Source organism: Callospermophilus lateralis, chromosome 11, assembly GCF_048772815.1.
Source record: "Callospermophilus lateralis isolate mCalLat2 chromosome 11, mCalLat2.hap1, whole genome shotgun sequence".
NCBI lineage: Eukaryota > Metazoa > Chordata > Mammalia > Rodentia > Sciuridae > Callospermophilus > Callospermophilus lateralis.
This window is the reverse complement of record NC_135315.1, coordinates 66,295,406-66,315,527: the sequence shown is the minus strand read 5'-3', so window position 1 is coordinate 66,315,527 and position 20,122 is coordinate 66,295,406. Positions and strand designations below refer to the sequence as shown.

The window sequence follows — 20,122 nt, the reverse complement described above, 5'->3', positions numbered from 1 at the left end:
ATCAAACACTAGCCTGGGAATTGTGCCCTATTCACCAGACACTATAAATTTCCAGAGTGAAATAGGGTAATGCTTCATTCAGTAAAGCACTTCAGTGAGACCCTGTCTCTAAATTAAATATAAAAAAGGATTTCACCAAGAGTTCTCACATTCACTCTCCACACTCACATTGAACAAGATAAATTGAGAACTATTGAGTTCATGAACCAAGTAAGGCAAATACCTTGGCCATTTCTGACTCATTCCCAGGAATCTGCAGGACATTTTGTTGTAGACAGGCACTGGATCTCCCTCTGGGTTGCACTCAGAGGCACTGTGGCACTTAGTTCATCTGAAAATGGTGAACTTACCTCCTGGGAACACAATGAAACAATTACCAGGGTAAAAATGAGCCAGCTTCCTGCTAAAACCATGAAAGTCTGTAGGTAGCAGAAGAAATGACTAAGAGGTAGAATCCTAGCTACATTTCTGAAAAGATCAGCAAATAACTCATTGTGTGGCTAAAGGCTTGAGCTCTCTCTCTTTCACCTGGGCATTTTTTTCTATCATTAAAATGAGATTATACACATCTCTTGGTATTAGATTTACTTGTAATCTCCCATTCACCAGGAGGATAGCAGATAGACGTGTAGTTTAGTTCTGGTGATATCACTTAAGGGCTGTACATGTAGAAGGGAATTTATCTGATCATTATGAGTTTTAATTTCCTCATCTGTAAAATGAAGGATAAAAATACTAGACATCTAGAGTTATCACATGGGTTAAATAAGAGCATAAGTAAACAATTTAGCACAGTGCCTGTGATGCAGTTAAGACTATGGTAGTTTTGATACCCATACAAGGGTTTTAAAGGGTTTGTCTCTAATTCTTTGTGACTTCTGGATGTAAGAAGATTTTACACATGAGGCAGAGACTTGCAGGACCAAGGTTCTGAATTACTCATCTAAACAGGTTCCTCTCACATAGATCTCTTTTCAATGGAGGCTCCTACCTAAACCTCTTTGCCAATGCAGCATAAATCAGTGACTCCATTGTGCTCCCCAAGGGCATCCTTCTCCTTGAGGATTCATCATTTCGTAGTTGCTAAATCAATGCCACACCACTCCCTTTTTAGTGAAGAAAAGTTCCTGGCTAACTTACTAAACCTAAGGCACAAATTGTCAGACACATCATGGAGGGATTTATAGTTTTACCTGCATAATAACAAGGAGTTTAATTATTTCTGCATACCTACAAGAACTTTTATCTATAATAGTTTAATTACTTATTTTTCTTCATGCTAGACTCTAACTTCCTCAAGGGAAGGGGCCATACCCTATTCAGTTCTGAAGGACTTGTCCATGGAAGGCATGATAGTTCAAAAGAGGAAAGAAATAATGACTTCAGAAGAGCTGAGTGACAACCTGTGAGATTGCGTGTTTTCAAACATGTTCATTTTTTGACTCCAAGCTAGTGATGAAGCATAAAAAACTGAAGGCTTTTCCAGCTTAATTACAGCAGCTGAAGGCAAACTGCATGGAAATGTATGACCACTAAGTGGCTCCAAAGGGCAGCAGCAGACATAAAGGCCCTAAGTTTACTTTTTAGGAAACAATAATAACATTTTATTTCTCCAAATGTTAGGAGATTCAAGAGTGAAATAAATATGATATTGAGGAAGATTCTTAGGATGAGGGTCCTGAGAATGAACTACCACTTAATTAAATAGAGTGATAAATGAGAATGCAATTTAAAATCAACTAGCAAGAGGTCCCTAAGCAATTTCTGCTTGGCCTACAAAATTCAGTTACTTCATTATTCTAGAACTACAGAGCAATATTCATTTGTATACAGCAAACCAGAAAAAGAGCTAAAAGGGAACAAATGGAAAGAGAAAGGGATGCTCATAGCACCTACCTAGACAGAACTCAATTCCATCCCTAAATTTACAGATTCACACACATGTGCATATGAGCTCTAAAGTCAGAAGTGGGGGCAAACAGGTACACCTACTGAGAAGGGATTATGGTCTCTGAGGAGTTAAAAAACATCAATACTGGGTGTGATCTGTGCTATGGGAAGAGCACATAAAATTCATGGAAAATCGGGGAAGAAGGCTCACCTCCAGCAGAGGGCATTTCAGTGGAGCAAAAGAAACTGGGAAAGCTATAGACCAAATTTTATGCAACTTCAGGAATTTACAGACCCCTTGAAGCTGTATTTTAAGTCTTTCCTAGTGCTCCTAGTTTGGAGTAAAATGCTCAACCTAATACATCTCGCTTGCTTTGTTTTACCAGATGGGAAAAAAAAAAAACCTAGGAGAGGGAAATCTTCCAACTCAGGACACTCCCAGCCAGGTCTCTCCAATCCTTGTCCCAGTACTTTTCCCATGAAGCCACAACTATCTATATACTTTAGTTTCACTTCTCCACATCACAAGGTCAATGACATCAGAATATCTCTTCAAGTCCAGGAACTAGAAACTCAGCAGTGGTTGTTGTGGGGCTTCATCACCAGAAAAGCCACATGCAGAAACTTTTTGGCTTGAAGTAGTTCTTCCCATCACCACTCCTGTCCACTCACAAGTTCCCTTAATATTCCCTTCTGAAACAACCTTCCTCTAAGCCTCCCTGGCTCATGGACCTTCAGTGAGACCCCTTGCCTGAATAACACCCTTTCCAGCAGGCATTCAAGACCTTTCATGATGTAGCTCTAGTATGTTTCTAGGTCTTATTTTCCTTACTTCCTATCACCAACTTACCTTACACTCTTTACTTTTTTTCATGCCCATTATTAAATAGGACTTCCATATTCATTCAGGCATGTCCCTTTCCCATACAGTGGCCCAGGAGACTGGACATAGCCCCTGTGCAGGGCTGCTTCTAACGTCCTCTTTTCCACTCTACACTTCCTAGTGTTTCCTATTCCTCTGATTGTCTCCTGGGAAGGAAGCAAGAAGACTGGATCAAAGTTTGGCCACTTGATCAGCCCAAAAGGATTGGTATATAAATATTAGTCTCAGCTACTCATAAAATTCAAAATTGGATAAAGCTCTGAATAATATTTGTACAGAATTGTGTAACAAAACAATCGCAATGTGCTCCAAAATAAGATGTTATTCTTATGCAGCCAAACAATAATCTGTTATCATAATTATACAGAGAAATTTCATAAATCATGATTATCACAATCACCATCCTAACTGTGAAGAATACACTGTGTTGCTATTTACTATTATCTCAAGTCATATCCAGAGCACTTGCCTATTTCACTTCTCACAGTGATCTTTGGATGCAGGCTTTAATAATATATGCCCTTTTTGAGCATTCACTAAAGAATTGGTTGCACAAAAAGATTAGGATCTGAGGAAATGGAGGTGGGATTCATGGTGTTAGACATTCTACTGGCAAAGTACACAGAACACTCCATCACCAAAACGGAAATGTACAGATTACTCACTTGCAATGGCCCTCAGGACACATATCCATACCTATATTGTTTCTCCATACCTATATTGTCTGAAAGAGAAATTTTCCTTGAGATTTCTATTCATTGAGTGGAAAAACTACTACTCTTCAGAGATTGTTCACAGATGCTTAAATTAATGAAGAGAAGCTTTTAACATTTATATGCCTGATCTGTACATTTCTATGTAATAATGTTTCTACATGATCCAGCATCTGGCTCTGCGTTAGCTTCAAACTTTAGAAATATCATAATTATTTTTTACTCAAGAGTTTAATAATCTTGACTTAAAATTTGGATAAGTGTTCCCAAAAGTTCTGTGTAATACAAAATCTTGGTCCGAGGGTGGTACAGGGAAATGTAACAAATCTTCAGGAGATGAGGCCTAGTAAAAAGTCCTGAGGTGTTTGGAAGCATGGTTTGAAAAATAGATTGGGAAATACCAATCTCCTCCTCCGTCATCATCATCATCATCATCATCATCATCATCATCTCCTCCTCCTCCACCTTTTCCTCCTCCCTCCCCTCTATATTCTCCTTTTACTTGAGGTGGGAGAAATCCCTTCAATATTTTCTCCCTTAATAATGTGCCACCTTTCACAAAGGCCCAAACCAAGGGGCCACCAGATCTTGGAATTGAAACATAAGTCTTAAATTAAGCCTCTCTTGTTGGAGCATATCCTTTGGTTTAAATGCTATGTATTATAGTAACATGATTTCACTACTAAGGCTTACTCCTTTGAACTTGTCTATGAATTTATGTCTTACCGTTCCTTCTCTATATCATCTTATCTTATTCCTATAGTCTATAACCTATGCCTATGGCATTGATTATATTGACCAGTTCACACCACAGCAGAACTGGCCATGGGGCCCAGAGCACTTATCCTCCTTGAGTCTGAAACAGTCCCTGAAAAGTTCCCCAGAGGCCGAATACACAGCCACACTCAGTCTGGCCACAGCCTGGTTCGCTCTGTTGCAGGTATGCTCCATGTGGGGCCTCTCCAGGCAGCGCGGGCTGAGTCTCTGCATCTGCGCCCTGGAGCTTGGCTTCTCCCCAAAGCTCTGGGTGGCTGCCCAAGGGGGGTTCATGCTGTGCATGTCCTGGTGGCATGCTCCTGCCCTCTGCGCGTTCAGTCTGTGGCATTGGCCCTCTAGAGGTGACGCAGGTGGGCCATTGCCTGTCTGGAGTGCAGGGAAAGGGCTAGGAGCAGAGGAGCTGCTGCTTCCACCCACAGCCCGCCGTGGCCTGCAGCGGAATAAGAAAGGAGGTGAAGTCCGAGGGACACTGGTGGGGCTAGGGGCCCAGAAAAAGCAGGAGTCAGAGAAACCCAGCTCCGCGTAATAGAGGGCCCTGCAGGCGGCTGGAGTTCAGGGTTCCCGTGCTTCCTGGGAGGCGAGGGCCAGTTGGGCGCAGGAAGAAGCCCTGAACTCCTTGGCCACAGTCACGACCCAGGCTGGAGGCGGTGGCCTGCGACACATGTGGCCTGCGCTCTGCCTGTTTGGACACCGGCCTGCCGCGGCTTGGCCACCATCCTGGCCCGGCTTGGCCCACGGGCTGCCCCAGCTCCACTGTGGGTACCTTGGCCATGCAACTGGTGCAGCGGAGGTCGGAAAGCTTCAGCAAAGAGAACCATCAGAAATGGTGGGGGTTGCTGGTCCTGGGGCTCCAGAAGGTTAGTGCTGGGCCGGCAGCCACCAGAGACCTGGGGGAGGGACCTGGCTAGCCCACAGAGGGCGGGGTGCCTGTCCGTCCCTGGTCCCTGAAGTCATACAGGAAGCAGGGTCCTCCCTGCTCTCAGCCAAGGCTCAGCCATGTCCCTGTGGCTGGCGGCAGGGACTCTGCTGCCTGTTGGTCCTGGAGGGCATTTTCTCGATTTGGTATGTTTTGATTTGTTTTGATTTTTTGGCGGGTCCTGGAAGGAAGGGTTGGTTGTGGTCATAAAACTGGATTCAGGTCGCAGTCCTTTCTCAAACTCTGCTGCAATCCATCTGTTGTCCCCAGGAGGGATTCAGGAGAGAAAAAGACTGCACCTGGAATATAATTCTTCATACATTAAGTTCCTAGAAAATGAATGCAGTAGTGTGTTTTAAAGGTAAAAACATTTTCTCAGGCATTCCGAATTTCAGATTTTCTAATGTCCTGATTCTTAAAAGTGGACATTGGCTCCCTTAGGGCAAATTTCAAGCCATGCTTTTTAAAACACTGGGTGGAATGATTGTCATCTCATTGGTGCACCAGGTTCTAAAGTATTAAACTGATCTTCTGACATGTGTAGTCCAATTCTGTAAGGAGACAAAATCAATGTAGAAGTGTGCTGAGTGGTGGTAATGAACTCTGACCTGAATTAAAGGCAAAGGGAGAAATGCTTAGATAGTACTTCTATCATGAAGTGTGAGTTCAGTTACCAGGTAGGTCTATGTTGTTGGCAAACATAAAGCAATATATGCCCATTACTACTTTGTGGTAGCAAATAGTATTTACGTGTAGGTAGTATTGACAAATCATCTTCATGTTCAGGTCCATATTTGTTTCTTCTTCAGGATATGTTAGAGCAAAACCAAGACTAGCATCTAATCCTTGTCCTTTGCTTTAGTCCTATTAGGTAGCATTCATATGTTGTGCTTGTTTTCTAGGTGCTTGGCAAATATTATATTGTAGAACTCAACAATTGTGGTATACCTTTTGCTTATAAAATGTGTGTAAGAAATTTGACCATTTTTTTGAAGTATAAAACCAATTTCTATTAATTTATTAATATTTTTAATAGAATTAATGTACATTCCCACAGAAACATTTTAAAAACCTTGGGAAATTTTTGGTGAAGTACTTTAGATTATATTCAGTTTTACGCTATTTGGGACATTGTCACATGCACGTTTGTAGTGCCTGCTAAGAGTTGGAGGTATTATACCTCTTAAGTTGCTCAAGATTGGCTCTGGAGGAAGTTTTTGATTAGAAAATTACCTTGTTTTCTTGTTTGTATAGTTTTCTATGTTTTGATTCTCAAACTCTCTACCAGTTTTCCAAATATTCTCTCAAGATTTTTAGTTCCCTCAGTCGTTGTATCAATTTTCTTTTCTGAGACAGTTTCTTCCAGGGCCTTCTGACCTGAATGTGGACTGGTGATATTTCTATTTTTCTGACCTAAATCTGGACTGGTGATATTTTTGTTTATTAAATAGTTCTCATCCTGTAATTTTCCTTCATTTCATTCTGGGCATTCTTTTGGCCATTCTTCCATAATGGTTTCTTCATTTCTTATATTCCAGATTTTTCTTTTATTAATATTAATATTCGTTTTACAATAGCAGAACCCACATAAGCTTAATGAGAAAGAATATATGGGAGATAAGATTTTTTACCTTGGTGTATATAGGAGTATGTTACTATGACAAGTCATTGATAATTTGTTTGAATGTTGAATTCTGTTTTGGAAATTAGTGTTGTTTAGCTTTTAGTATTACTATTAAAATCTGGAAATATTTCACTGCTACTTGTATATCATCCATTCTTTTTTCTCCCTAACCCCCAGTCTTGGAGGAGGTTCTCTGTCTCTGAAGCTGTGACAGTGTTTATATTTGTGTTTGTGTGTGTGTGTGTGTGTGTGTTTGTGTTTGTGTGTGTGTGTGCATTTAATTCAGGAGCACTGTACCCTTGAGCTGTATCCCAAACTCTTTGTTAATTTTTACTTTTTTTTTTTTAATTTTGAGACAGAGTCTCACTGAGTTTCTGATTCTGACCTTGAATTTTGATCCTCCTACCTCATTCTTCTTCTGAGAACCTGGTGTTACGGGTGTATTCTGCTATACCCTTACAGAATTTGAAAATTGTCCTTTTTTCTTGGAACTGGGTACTAGAATGACCATTTAGACTTATTTTATTGATAACTTTACCCTTCTTTTTTTTGTGCCTGATGATTCTTTTTTAAGTCCTCTTTATGGTGAATTGTAACCCAATCAGAAAATGTATATAAATAAAAAATATACAATTTACAGAACACCAGTATTTAACCATCACTGAGCATGATGTGTGTTGAAGTTAGCACACTGTCAGCAATTTTCTCAGCATATCTCTTTAAAAGATACCCCACTTTTATGGTAGTCACTGATTTTTTTATGATTTTCTCATCTAATAAGGTGTCCCTAAATACCATAGTTAGGTTTGTCTGATTTTGAACTTTTTAAAGAGATTAGAATGAGTTCAATCATATGTGTTTTTATTTTTTTAATCTGGCTTCATTATGTTAATAATATTTTGAAGATAGATCCATGTTTTTATTATTAATGTTATTTTTTGCTACATGTTGTATGAATATGCCACAATATATTATTACACTCTAGTAATAATTTCCAGTTTGGGAATTATAACTAATAATGTTACTTACAATCTTCCTGGTGCATGTCTTCAAGTATACATGTAAGTAATGTCTCTCAAATAGTTATATGTAATAGAATATAATGTGAAATAAATATGTATATATATATATATATATATATATATATATATATATATATATATATATAATTTATTTTTTCCAAGCTACATTTAAAATTAAGTAGACAGAGATAAAGTTGATTTTAATGATATATTTTATTCAGCCTAATAAATATATAATCATTGCAACACATGATGGATTAAAAAAATTAAGATAAATGTCATTTTTATACTAAATATTTTAACTCTGGCCTGTGTTTTATACTCTTTAGAGCCTGTATCAATTCAGTGGAGCTACATTGTAGATGTGCATTATCCATATTTGACCAATGTCTACTGTATTAAATGCTTAACTGTAAAGAATATATATGTATATGTTCATGATAAGACACATTCTGACAGATTGTTAGGTGATTTTGTCCTTGTTTGAACATCATAAAGAATACATACACAGAAATAGATAATATTAGATAATCACATACTGTGGCCCACTGTGGCCTATTATTGCATATTATTTTATAGTAAACTTGCCATGTTTGATTTTTAAGAGATGGGATCCTACTTTGACTGTCACCAATCCCCTGGATTAAAGTAATCTTTTTGCTTTAGCAATCCCCCTTTCTCATTTTCCAAATTGCTGTGACTATATGTGGATAACACCACACCTGGTTATGCACTTTTAAAATAAGTAGCAAGACTCCAAAATTAAAAAAAAAGTATGGGAGAACAAATATACAAATGAATAACATACATGCTCATTATAATTATCAAATGTTATTCACTTTTCAGAATTGTATGTGCTATACTTTGATATGACTGGAAGAACTGTAAGTTTGTTTATACTAAGATCACCACAAACACATGAGTATCATGTTGATGTCAAGACAGCTACGACTTCATTATGTATTAAGGATTTTTTTTCAGTTAGATTATAATCTTTTTTGGTGGTACTAGGGATTAAAGCCAAGGATTCTCTACCACCAAGCTACATGTACAGCCTTTTATTGTTATTACTTAAAAAAATTAAAACATTGTCTTGCTAAGCTGCCTAGGCTGGTTTCAAAACTTCAGTCCTCCTATTAGCTCGAATTGTAGGTGTGCACCACTGCACCTGGCTAGCTCCATTATAATCTTATGGGATCACTGTCATATATGTGATCTGTTGCTGATTAGAATCTCATGTGACTCATGTATGTATGAAATGGTGAATTTGAGCCATTTAATGCTCCAACAGCAGTGTAAGAATGTTCCTATTGCTCCAAATTATCATCAATATTTGATAATAATTTTGCTGACTGGTTAGTGGATAATAGTTTTCAATATTGTCTGAGTTGCATTTCCTTATTTCCTAAAGAGTTAGAGCACCTTCGTATGTATATTGGCTATTTAAATGTGAAGTGCTTGTATTTTTTTCTTTATTTTGTAGAACATAGATCAAACCCAGGCCTTGCTCATGCTAGGCAAACACTCTACTACTGAGCTGTATCCCCTATGCATACCCCCATCTTCTTCTATTAGGGTTTTGATACCTTTTTTCCTATTGAAGGTTTAGGTGTCCTACATATATTCTGGATATGAATAATTTTGTTATATGTGTCACATCCATCTCCACTTCTGAAAGTTAATTTTTTTCTTCTTTGAGGTGGCTTTTGATGAATCTGAGTTAAATGTGGTTAAAGTGTGTTATCCCTTCCCTGTATGATTAGTAACATATGTGTTCTATTTAAGAAGTCTTTTTTCTACCTAAGGTCATAAAGATATATGTTTACATTATCAGAACTTTAATAAACATGTTTAGTTAAGAGGTATGAAAGCCTGCAAGTATTGATTTGTATTTTGAATATGAAGTAGGGATTGAGGTTGATTTTTTTCCATATAGGTGTCTTTAATTGTTCAGTATCATTCATCCACTTTGCCCCAATTCTCCGTTGTCTACACTCTCCCATACTCTAATGTCACTTGTTGTAAACCAAGGGTATAAATGGTCTTGCTTCTGAACAATCTCATCTTTTCCATCAATCTATTTCTTTATCCTTATGCCAATATCATTAATTGCTGCAGGTTTGTAGTAAATGATAACAACTAGAGAAGCAAATACTTGTGGTTCTTTAAAGACTATGTTACTGATTTTCTTAACCTTTTGAATTTCGTATGTTATTTTAAAAATTATCTTGTCAATACAGGCTGCTTGATTTGATTGTAATTTTGCTAACTTCCTGTGGGGAATTAACATAGCCCTTCAGAAAATATTAAATCTGATAATCACAAAAATAGTATCTTGTTCTTAGAACTTCAATTTCTCTTAATAGTATAATTTTCTCCTGAGGAGTCTTCTTATTTTAGATGATTCAGTCCAAAGTACATGATATTTTATTCTATTATAAGAGCTATTATTTGAAAATTTTATCTGTTAGCTTTGTAGCTGGTACATAAAAATGAAAGTTTACTTTTCATGAATTCAAATAACTTATCTGTATAACAGGTGTATCTTGTATGGGAGTATTAATCTGGTGTCTCTAGAGAAGCTAAACTAATAGTATGCACACACAAATAGAGACATTTAAAAATACATTAACTATAAGGGAATTGGTTCATACAGTTATGGAGGCTAAGATGTCCAAAATCTGTATTGGACAAGTTGGAGACCTATAATTATATAGTTCCAGTCTGAGTCTGAATGCCAGACTGGGGCTTTCTCCTGAGAGCTCATGATCTGAGTTCCAGTGAGAGTCATAATCCAAATGCAGAAGACTGACATCTCACTTCAAATACAAACAGAGAAAGATTTCTTTATTACTCATTCTTTTAAGTCTATTCAGGTCTCTAGTAGATTAGATGAGGCCACCCACATAGAAGAGGGTATATTGCTGTACTAATTTTGCCAATTTAAATGTTTATTTTATCTAGAATAACCCTCAGATACTCAGACACAATATATAACCAAATATCTAGGCACCTAAAATCAGCTATCACAAGGCACAATAGAATTAACTACAAATTACTTTCTTCCTTACAAATTCTACAACTAAAAATATAAAATCTGTTGATTTTAACAAAAGTAGTTGTCTGAGAAAATGCTCATATTAAAGAAGAATGGTTAAACAACAATGAGTTAAGTATTTATCTCAGAAAGTTAGCAAAAGAACAGCAAGTTAGCAAAATAACAGAAAAACAGAAGAAATAATAAAAATTAAGCAGAAATAAATAAAAATACAATTTATATCAATGCAGTCAAGAGGTGATTCTTGGAAAAATTCACAAGATTGATAATCTTTTGAGGTACTAAATCAAGAAACAGAATGGACATACAAATAACTAATATTAGCAATGAGGGAAGGGAGTTCATTATAGGTCTTTTAAGACTTATTTTAATACTTATATAAGAGGCTATAATACTTTGTTAATGTTAAATGCTTTTGCACTGATTTTTTCAAGGAAGGTCCACTCAGAAAATGGTAAATCCTAAATCATAAGCCATTAATTAATTGGTATTCGTTGGTTTCATAGTGGGTACATGATCCAGATATGAGGGAGAATGTTGTGCTAAATTTTGAGAATTTAAATGAAAGAGTCAACTTCATGCTTTTTCTTTGTAGGCTGAATTTAATTACCAACTGAATTTTAAAAATAACTATGAGATTATTAAAGATTTCAGGGATTTTTTTGTTTATTTCTTGGTCATTGGTACTAATATCCTTTTAATACCATGCCATAAAAGTTTAAGAAAATACATGCATTCAGTTAACAAGTACTGATAAGACACCTAATATATAATAGGGAATGTTACTTATGGTATTTCTTATATCCAAAAAAAGCGTTCAGCATAGTTATATGATGACAGTGAGCAACATTATAAAACTTGAGTAGCACCTACTTAAAAAAGCTTCTGTATGATTTGTGTAGTAGTATGTTTTTTTCAGAGGCACCTTTATTGCTGGGATTTTTTAACCTGGTGGCAGTATTAATTGACTTCAAAGTACCCATGATTTTTTAAAATTATACAAAAATGCCCACAGACAGACAGACAGACAGACAGACACACACACACACACACACACACACACACACACACAAACACACACACTTTACTTTTTGGTTTTAGGAAGAAGAGTACTCAATGGCTGTGGGCTCACTCGGTCCAGCCAAAGCCCACTGAAGAGCTAAGGAGGTTGTGGTGACAAAGTCAAAAAGAGGCCTCTGGTGACCAGTTTCACAGAATTTGTTCCACATTATTATTGCATAAGAAAGCCTTTTATGCATAGTCTGTTACCTAGTAAATTTAGCTGAGGGCCATTATAATTCAGTGAGCAAGCAACACACTTACAAGTGGCATCCAATGGGCTAAAAGTTCACTGACAAAAATCAGAAAGAAAAGGAACACAATGTGCACGTGAGGGTGGCCAGGTTACCATGGTGATGGGGCTGGTTGTGGTTGGTGTTCCGAACCACAAATATCCGGACCAGTGTGTGGAGCACTATGAGCCCTCACAAAGGAAAGTAGGCTTATTTCCAGCTTACATGCCCAATAAATGGCCTTTTCACATATTTTCAAAAGATGCAAAAAATATATGAAAAAAATACACCCATTAGATAGACTATGCCTGACACGTAGTTGAGATGATAGAAACCAAAGCAGATGTATGAATTAAGTGCTGAATAAATTTATGTCTTGATTTTCAAAGTTTTTAAAAATATTCTACACATTAGGAAATTCTTTTCTCTTTCTGCTGATACTAGTTGTTATCTTTGACAAAGAGAGAGAGAGAGAGAGAGAGAGAGAGAGAGAGAGAGAGAGACAGAGAGAGAGAAAGAGAGCTGCCCCTAATATGAAGAGAGAAAATCAAAAGAACTTAAAGGTTTTCCAGCTGTCTATAATTCTTTTTGTAGGAATAACAGGAGACATTTTTATTCAATGGGGAAATAAAAGCATTCAAACTGAAATGTAGGCTACTTTAAATTCCTTTAGGAATTTGATATTTGGGACATAGGACATTTTTAACTTTATATATTTTTAAATGTTCAGTATAATGACTCTGAAAATTTTTCATAAAATATAGAAAAAAGAATACTAAATTTTTCAAAAGTACTTACATAACTATTAGACCAACCAAGAAATGATGGGTGTTTAGGAGGGGGGCAATTTATAGGATAAAGTTGACTTACCATAAATATAATGTTTTCATAAGAATAAAAATGAGACTTGGAAAAATCAATATGAAAGAGAAATTTGACTTAATGAAAAACTGCTTTCCTCAATTTTATTTACTTGTTTTGCAAAATGTGATAACTATATTTTTTATAGTTACTCATAATTTTAATTCTTCTTTGGAAGGTCTTAATTACAGAGCATGGTGACCTGGGTAATAGCCGATTTTTAGATCCAAGAAACAAAATTTCCTTTAAGTTTGATCACTTACGGAAAGAAGCAAGTGACCTTCAACGAGAGGAAGTAGATGGAGGTTTGAAGTCTTGGAGAGAATCCTGTGACAATGCTTTAAGAGCCTATGTGAAATATCATTATTCCAACGGCTTCTCTACTGTTAAGTATCTGTCTGCCTGTTTCATTATCAAAGTGTTATATTTCTTACATTTACCATTTCGCTTGGGAATTTTGGCCAACCAAACATCACTTCTTCCTTAGTTATGGTCTCTGTATTTTATTCCCTAAATATTTTTTAAAATATTTTTTTAGTTGTCAGTGGGCATTTATTTATTCATTCATTCACTTATTTATTTATTTATATGTGTTGCTGAGAATCTAACCCAGTGCCTCACACATACTAGGCAAGCGTTCTACCACTGAGCCACAACCCCAGCCCCCTAAATCATTTTTTAAAGGAGTATAAATACATGAAAATTTTCTTTATAAAATCACAATGCATAATAATTTTGAATTTCTATATGTTCTATTTCATATTTATCTTATTTACTTATGAAAAAATTGCCTTATATCAAAAATTAAGTTTTTAAATACTTTAACTTAGACTTAGGGAAATATGTTAAAATTGTTGAGAGATTTGTTGTCCACATTTGTGTCTTTTTGGCATAGGCATTTATATAAAAATCTACTTCTGCATAATTAATATATTTTTCACTAGATAATCAAAACTGTTTTGAAATAAACTTTAGAAACCCAGAGTAATTTTATTTTATTTTTTACCATCTCTTGGGCTCTAACTGATAAATTTGGCTCTAGCATGATTTCCCCTTTATAATACTGTGACAAGAACAAATATGTATAGAATGTTTAATTTTTTATTTGTTTGTTTGTTTGTTTTGGTGGTGCTGTGAATTGAACCTAGGGTTTTGTGCATGTGAAACAAGGACTCTACCAGCTGAGCTGTATCACCAGCCTCAGAATGTTTAATAATTTTTTATTATTGTATTTTAAACTTACATGAATTAATAAAATCATGATGTTTTGAAATATGTATACACTGTGGAATGGCTAAACTGAGCTAATTAACATGTATTAACTAACAGGTTTTTTTTTAATGAGAATGCTGAAAATCTAATCTCTAAGCAATTCTCAAAATCAATATATTAACTAGACTATTTTAAAAATGTGATGATGATGAGTTAAATAGCAATATAGAAAGTTAGTTAAGAGCACTTACATTTAAACTTTAATAACTGGTTTGAGTCTTAACCCTGCCACCTAACTAGCTGTGTGAGCTTAGGTAAATGACTTAATAGTTCTATGTCTGTTTTCTCATTTAAAATGGAATTATTTCTTACCACATAGTATTAATGTGAAGATTAAATGAGTTAATGATGCATTTACAATGCTGAAAACAGTGGCACAAAGTAAGGCCTGCCTAAATGGTAGATTTCTTTCTTTCTTTCTTTCTTTCTTTCTTTCTTTCTTTCTTTCTTTCTTTCTTTCTTTCTTTCTTTCTCTTTCTTTCTTTCTTTCTCTTTCTTTCTTTCTTTCTTTCTTCCTTCTCTCCTTCCTTCCTTTCTTTCTTTCTTTCTTTCTTTCTTTCTTTCTTTCTTTCTTTCTTTCTTTCTTTCTTCTTTCTTTCTTTCTTAGAAAACCCATCTTGGTTGATACCAGTACAGAATTCCTTTTTGGAATCCAGCATTGCAGTGGGAGACTTGATACACTTTCTTTTAGATATTGGCTGTTCAATCCTAAATATACTTTCAGTTTGTCATTTGTTACCTATTCAAAGTTTGTCATTCCCCATTCTTAATTTGGAGAGTTTCAATGGCAAATAACCTCAGAGGTCTTTTTTTATTTCTCTTAGCTATCAAATGAGCAACACAAGTGCTGGGATTTTTCTAATGGTGTCTACTGTACACTAGTTTTCTATATTCTTATCTGTCTTGCTTAGTAATCTATTTTAGTAATTTCAACTCATTATTACCTATCACATTTTCTATGTGACATTTTCCAGACAATTCTTATTTGTCCTAGATGGGCATCTAATCCCCAACATTTTATTAGGTGTGAGTCTGACATAAAATCTTTTTCTCTTTCCTCCACATTGGAAAACTTTTCCGTTATACTTGAATTTGAGAAAGAAAGGTTCTTACTCTTGGTTTCATACTATCCTGTGTACTTTAAGACAATTTCATATGACTTTGTTTTCTCTTCTTATGTAATTCTCATTACTTAGAAATGTTCTTATTTTTTCTTTACTTGAGATAAAACTTTAATCATGATAATACCTCTGAGTTGTTTCTCTTCATCTTGCTGTTTCTCCTCTGTTTTCTTCCTTACCCTCCAAATCATTGGGCCTTCTTCCCCTACTAGTGTCATGTCCTCATTACTTATCCACTTATGAGCCTTTGAGTTTTCCTTTAGTCTCCATCCTATAGAAAGTGCTCTCTGAGAGTATTAATGGTTCCTGAATCACTTGATCCAGTGACCATTTTTGTGGTCCTTGACTTCTGTGGCTGTTTCATACTGAGCCCAGAAAATAGAAATGATCTTTTGCTTAGACTGCTATTATCAATACCAATTAATTCTTTTTACTTTGTCTCTAATTTTCTAATATCCCAAAACTTTTAAAATACTCTTGAAAGTTCATAGCCCACTAAATATAGGGAAAGTAACACAGACTTAGTGTTAGAAAAACAATATGTTTGGGTTTTGTCTTCACCACTTATTCTCTTAAGAGACCTTGGACAGAAACCCTTATGAACTTCAGCTTTACCTTTTGTGGATGATAAACATGCCTTTTGTTTTATTTTGTTGTAGTTTTACCAGTTTTATTAGAGCAAATAGAAGATAAAATGTGAAAACATTATGTGAACTCTAAAATTCGATGGCTTCTTTGCATTCCCTAGTAATTGTTTCCATTTATTTCTACTGTAAGGAAGAGTTGGTGTTTCTGTAACTACTGGCTAGACATTTCCATCTAGATTTCCCAGTTTGTTACTGATACCACCATCTTCCTAGTTATCCAGATGTACACATACTTTGTTTGTTTGTTTAACCCTTCAGTTACAATATATTGCTAAACTTATGCATTCTGTCTGCAACCCTTCCTTTTCATTACCATTTGATAATACCCTAGATTATGACCTAAATTAATTTATGTGGTCTTCTTACCAGCCTCCAGCTTTTCTTCCATTTTTTCCTGTATAACAGTATTGGTCATTCTCCAAAAATGATAATGCTGGTCATATTCTCCCAAAATAATAGTTTTGGTCATGTTGTTTTACTCTCTTTCTGCTTCCTGCAGAATGAGATCCAAAGTTTTTACTTACATATACTACTGTATGGTCTAAATCTACAATTCTTTCTCCCACTAGTCTACTTTACACATACCCTCTAACCTGATGACCTAATTGCCATTCACTTAACAAATCCTTGATTTCATGCCTGAGCTGTTTATTGGTCTTTATTCTCAGTCTCTGCTTATCAGAATCTTATCTGCTTTGTAAAGCTCAGCTTAAATGGCACCTCCATTAAACTCTAAGCCAGGAGCAATATTTTCCTCTATTCATTGTACCTCTGTCTCTGTGAGAATTTAACAGAATCTAGGGCTGGGGTTGTGGCTCAGAAGTAGAGTGCTCGTCTAGCATACACGGGGTACTGGGTTCAATCTTCAGCACCACATTAAAAAATAAAATAAGGGTATTGTGTCCACCTACAACTAAATATATATATATATATATATATATATATATATATATATATATATTTAAGAATTTAGCAGGATCTGGTTGTGAGTGCTATGTTTTGCTTATTCTATCTGTCTCAAGGATTTAACACACTGCTTATGTGCATTGTCAATCATTTAGATTAATTGTGTTTTTCTAGTCTGATTTTTTTCCCCAATAGGTTTATGCTAAAAGTATAGATGGGCAACAGACTATTATTGCATGTATTGAAAGACACCAGTCTCAGCCTAAAAACTTCTGGCAAGAAAAAGATATTCTGTTTTGTTTCCATCTAATTATTTTGTAGAGAAATCAGCAATTTTTATCTATTTTGAGAATTTTTTTTTTTGCTGCAAACTGCACAGCAGTTAATTCAGATACGAGACCAGGTGATAAGGAGATGAAGACAAGACAAATAGAGAAAAAGATGGGGCCCCATGGTTCTCCATCCCCTGATGAGGGATGGACAACCCAGAGCCAGTTCAGCATGTTTATTATATAGGTTTTAACATCAAAAAGATTCGTTGTGAGAAATTTTCTTAAAGATAAAAAGAACCAAAGTGGAGGGTATAAACAACCCAATTAGAACTATCAGCTTGTGCCCATAATTCTCCAACTGTGAACAGCTGTAATTAGAACCCAAGGTTAAGAACTGATAAGTCCCTGGCTAGCATGGAATTTCCCTTTGAACAGGGCATTGCCACAGCAGCTGGGCAGTCTCAAATCTAGGCCTTTGAGCAGAGAGTTCCCAGGAGGGACATCGCCGGACAGATCAAGGATTATATAATTCATTTGCTGCTCCCAACATTTATTAATTTATCATACATCCTAGTCCTTTTTATTTTTGAGACAGGGTTTCACTAGGTTGCTGAGGGTCTTGCTAAGTTCCTGAGGGTAGCTTTGAACTTCTGATTCTCCTGCCTCAGCAGGGTACATTTTTTTACTTACAAGATTTTAGTTCTCCATCTATGAATTTAGACATTATTTAGATTCCTTCCAATTCTAATTTGGTTTGGGGATTTTGTTTTTTTGTTTTGTTTTCTCCCCAATATGTGGGATTGAACTGAGGGGTGCTTTACCACTGAGCTACATCTCTACTTCTTGTTATTTTTTTTTTTTATTTTGAGACAGGGTCTCACAAAGGTGCTGAGGCTGGTCTTGAAATTGCAGTCCTTCTGTCTTAGTCTTGTGAGTCACTGAGATTAAAGGAATGTGTCACCACACCCAGCTCCAATTCTGAGATTCTATAGCCATATCTTTTTAAAAACTACTTTTATATTGAGTGAGAACAAATGATTAATATAAAGTTGAAATTGAAATTATTGAGTTTTACTTGGGTAAGTGTTAGTAATACTTGAGTTGATTATGTAACTCAGCAGCCTATCCATTTTCAGAAGAGCCTACCATGAACAGGATGGGCATGGATCACTTCAAAGCAAACTAAGGAAAAGTTAAAATCCAGATGATTTAGAAAATGATTATGGTCAGGCCACTTGGTTCCAGACTTAGGTTTGAGTATGCCTTGGGTTTATCAAATTGGAAATGACTGGTCCCCTCCTCCCCAACCCATCAAAATGTTTTTCAACTTATGTACTCAGTGGTAAATCACCTATTTCTTGTGCCTCTCTCGAATTCTGCAGCACTGTATGTGTATGTTTTAATAGGAATGGTCGTTGGAAATCAGAGTGGAAGTTCACTATTACACCACCTACAGCCTAGGTGGTTGGAGTACTCAAGATTCAGGTAAGATTCCAACATGTTCATTGATCATGATAAAAAGTTTACATTTTTGGTTTGGGAGTATGACTCAGTGCTTGCCTAATATGCATAAGACCCTGGGTTCAATCTCCAGCACTGCCTAAATAAATAAAACTTCACATTTTAAAATAAACATGCAAGTTGGTCTTTTTTCTAGAATTAAAATAAGTACTAAATTATATGCAGATGCAAAGAGAGGTGGATGGAAGTGAGTAGAAATAAAAGCCTTCCTGGGGAGGTAGTTAAACAGAGATCTATTTTGGGTTGATAAAGATAATTATGTAGAGAATACTCTTTGCTTGTTATTTTTTTTTATGTGGTGCTGAGGAGCAAACTCAGTGCCTCACATGTGTGATGCCAGCTCTCCATTGCTTAGCCAAAACCCCAGCCCTGTTTTATACTTGTGTGTGTGTTTGGAAGGGGGGTGCTGGGGATTGAACTTAGGGTCTTATACATGCAAGCCAAGCACTCTACCAACTAAGCTATATCCCCAGCCCTATACATATATACTTTTTAATATAGAATGTCTGGTCACACTTTGGGAGAAGGCTTATTTCATTTTTATTATCTTTTAAAAGTCACAATGGAAATTATTTGAAAGAGACTTTAAGATATTTAGGCCTAGCAAGACACAGTGGCACATACCTGTAATCCCAGTGGCTCAGGAGACTGAGGTAGGAGGATCTAGAGTTTAAAGCCAGCCTCAGCAAAATGAAGGCTCTAAGCAATTCAATGATTTATTTTATTAGAGACAGGGTCTTGCTGAGTTTCTTAGGGCCTTGCTAAATTGCTGAGTCTGACTTTGAACTCAAGATCCTTCTGCTTCACACTCCAGAGTTCCTGGGTTTACAAGTATGTGCCACTGCATCTAGACTATGTCACACTTATTTTTATAGTATAATTTTTCATCAAATATCTGGTTTTCAGTGATTTTCTTTTAACTCCCAATTAGGTTTTTCCTGCCAGTCAGATCTATGTACCTCCTGCATATTGATGATATTTGTATGGCCATGTCTCATGCACGTGTTAAGTATTAGGATCCATTAAAACTCCTTGGTTTTAAGAAAGAAACTAATTTTTCATGATTTTTATTATGTTTAATGTTTCTAAAGTGGAATCTTTTTTATCTTTGTCATCATAATGTCTGGCCCAGTGCCTGCAATCAAAAACACAAATTTTTTTTTGTTTTTATTTTTGTTTGTTTTTAAATATTTTTTTTAGTTGTTGATGGACTTTATTTTCTTTATTTTTATGTGGTGCTGAGGATTGAACCCAGTGCTTCATGCATGCTAGGTGAGCATGCTACCACTGAGCTACAGCCCCACACAAATGTTGTTTGAACTTAAATTTTATCTGGTAAGGAAAGAG

At 35.9% G+C, this 20,122-nt stretch overlaps 1 pseudogene; it reads left to right on the top strand.

Moving 5' to 3' along the window:
* The window catches only part of LOC143410573 (helicase MOV-10-like), a 40,715-nt pseudogene that overhangs the window by 1,437 nt on the left and 19,156 nt on the right, over positions 1-20,122 (top strand).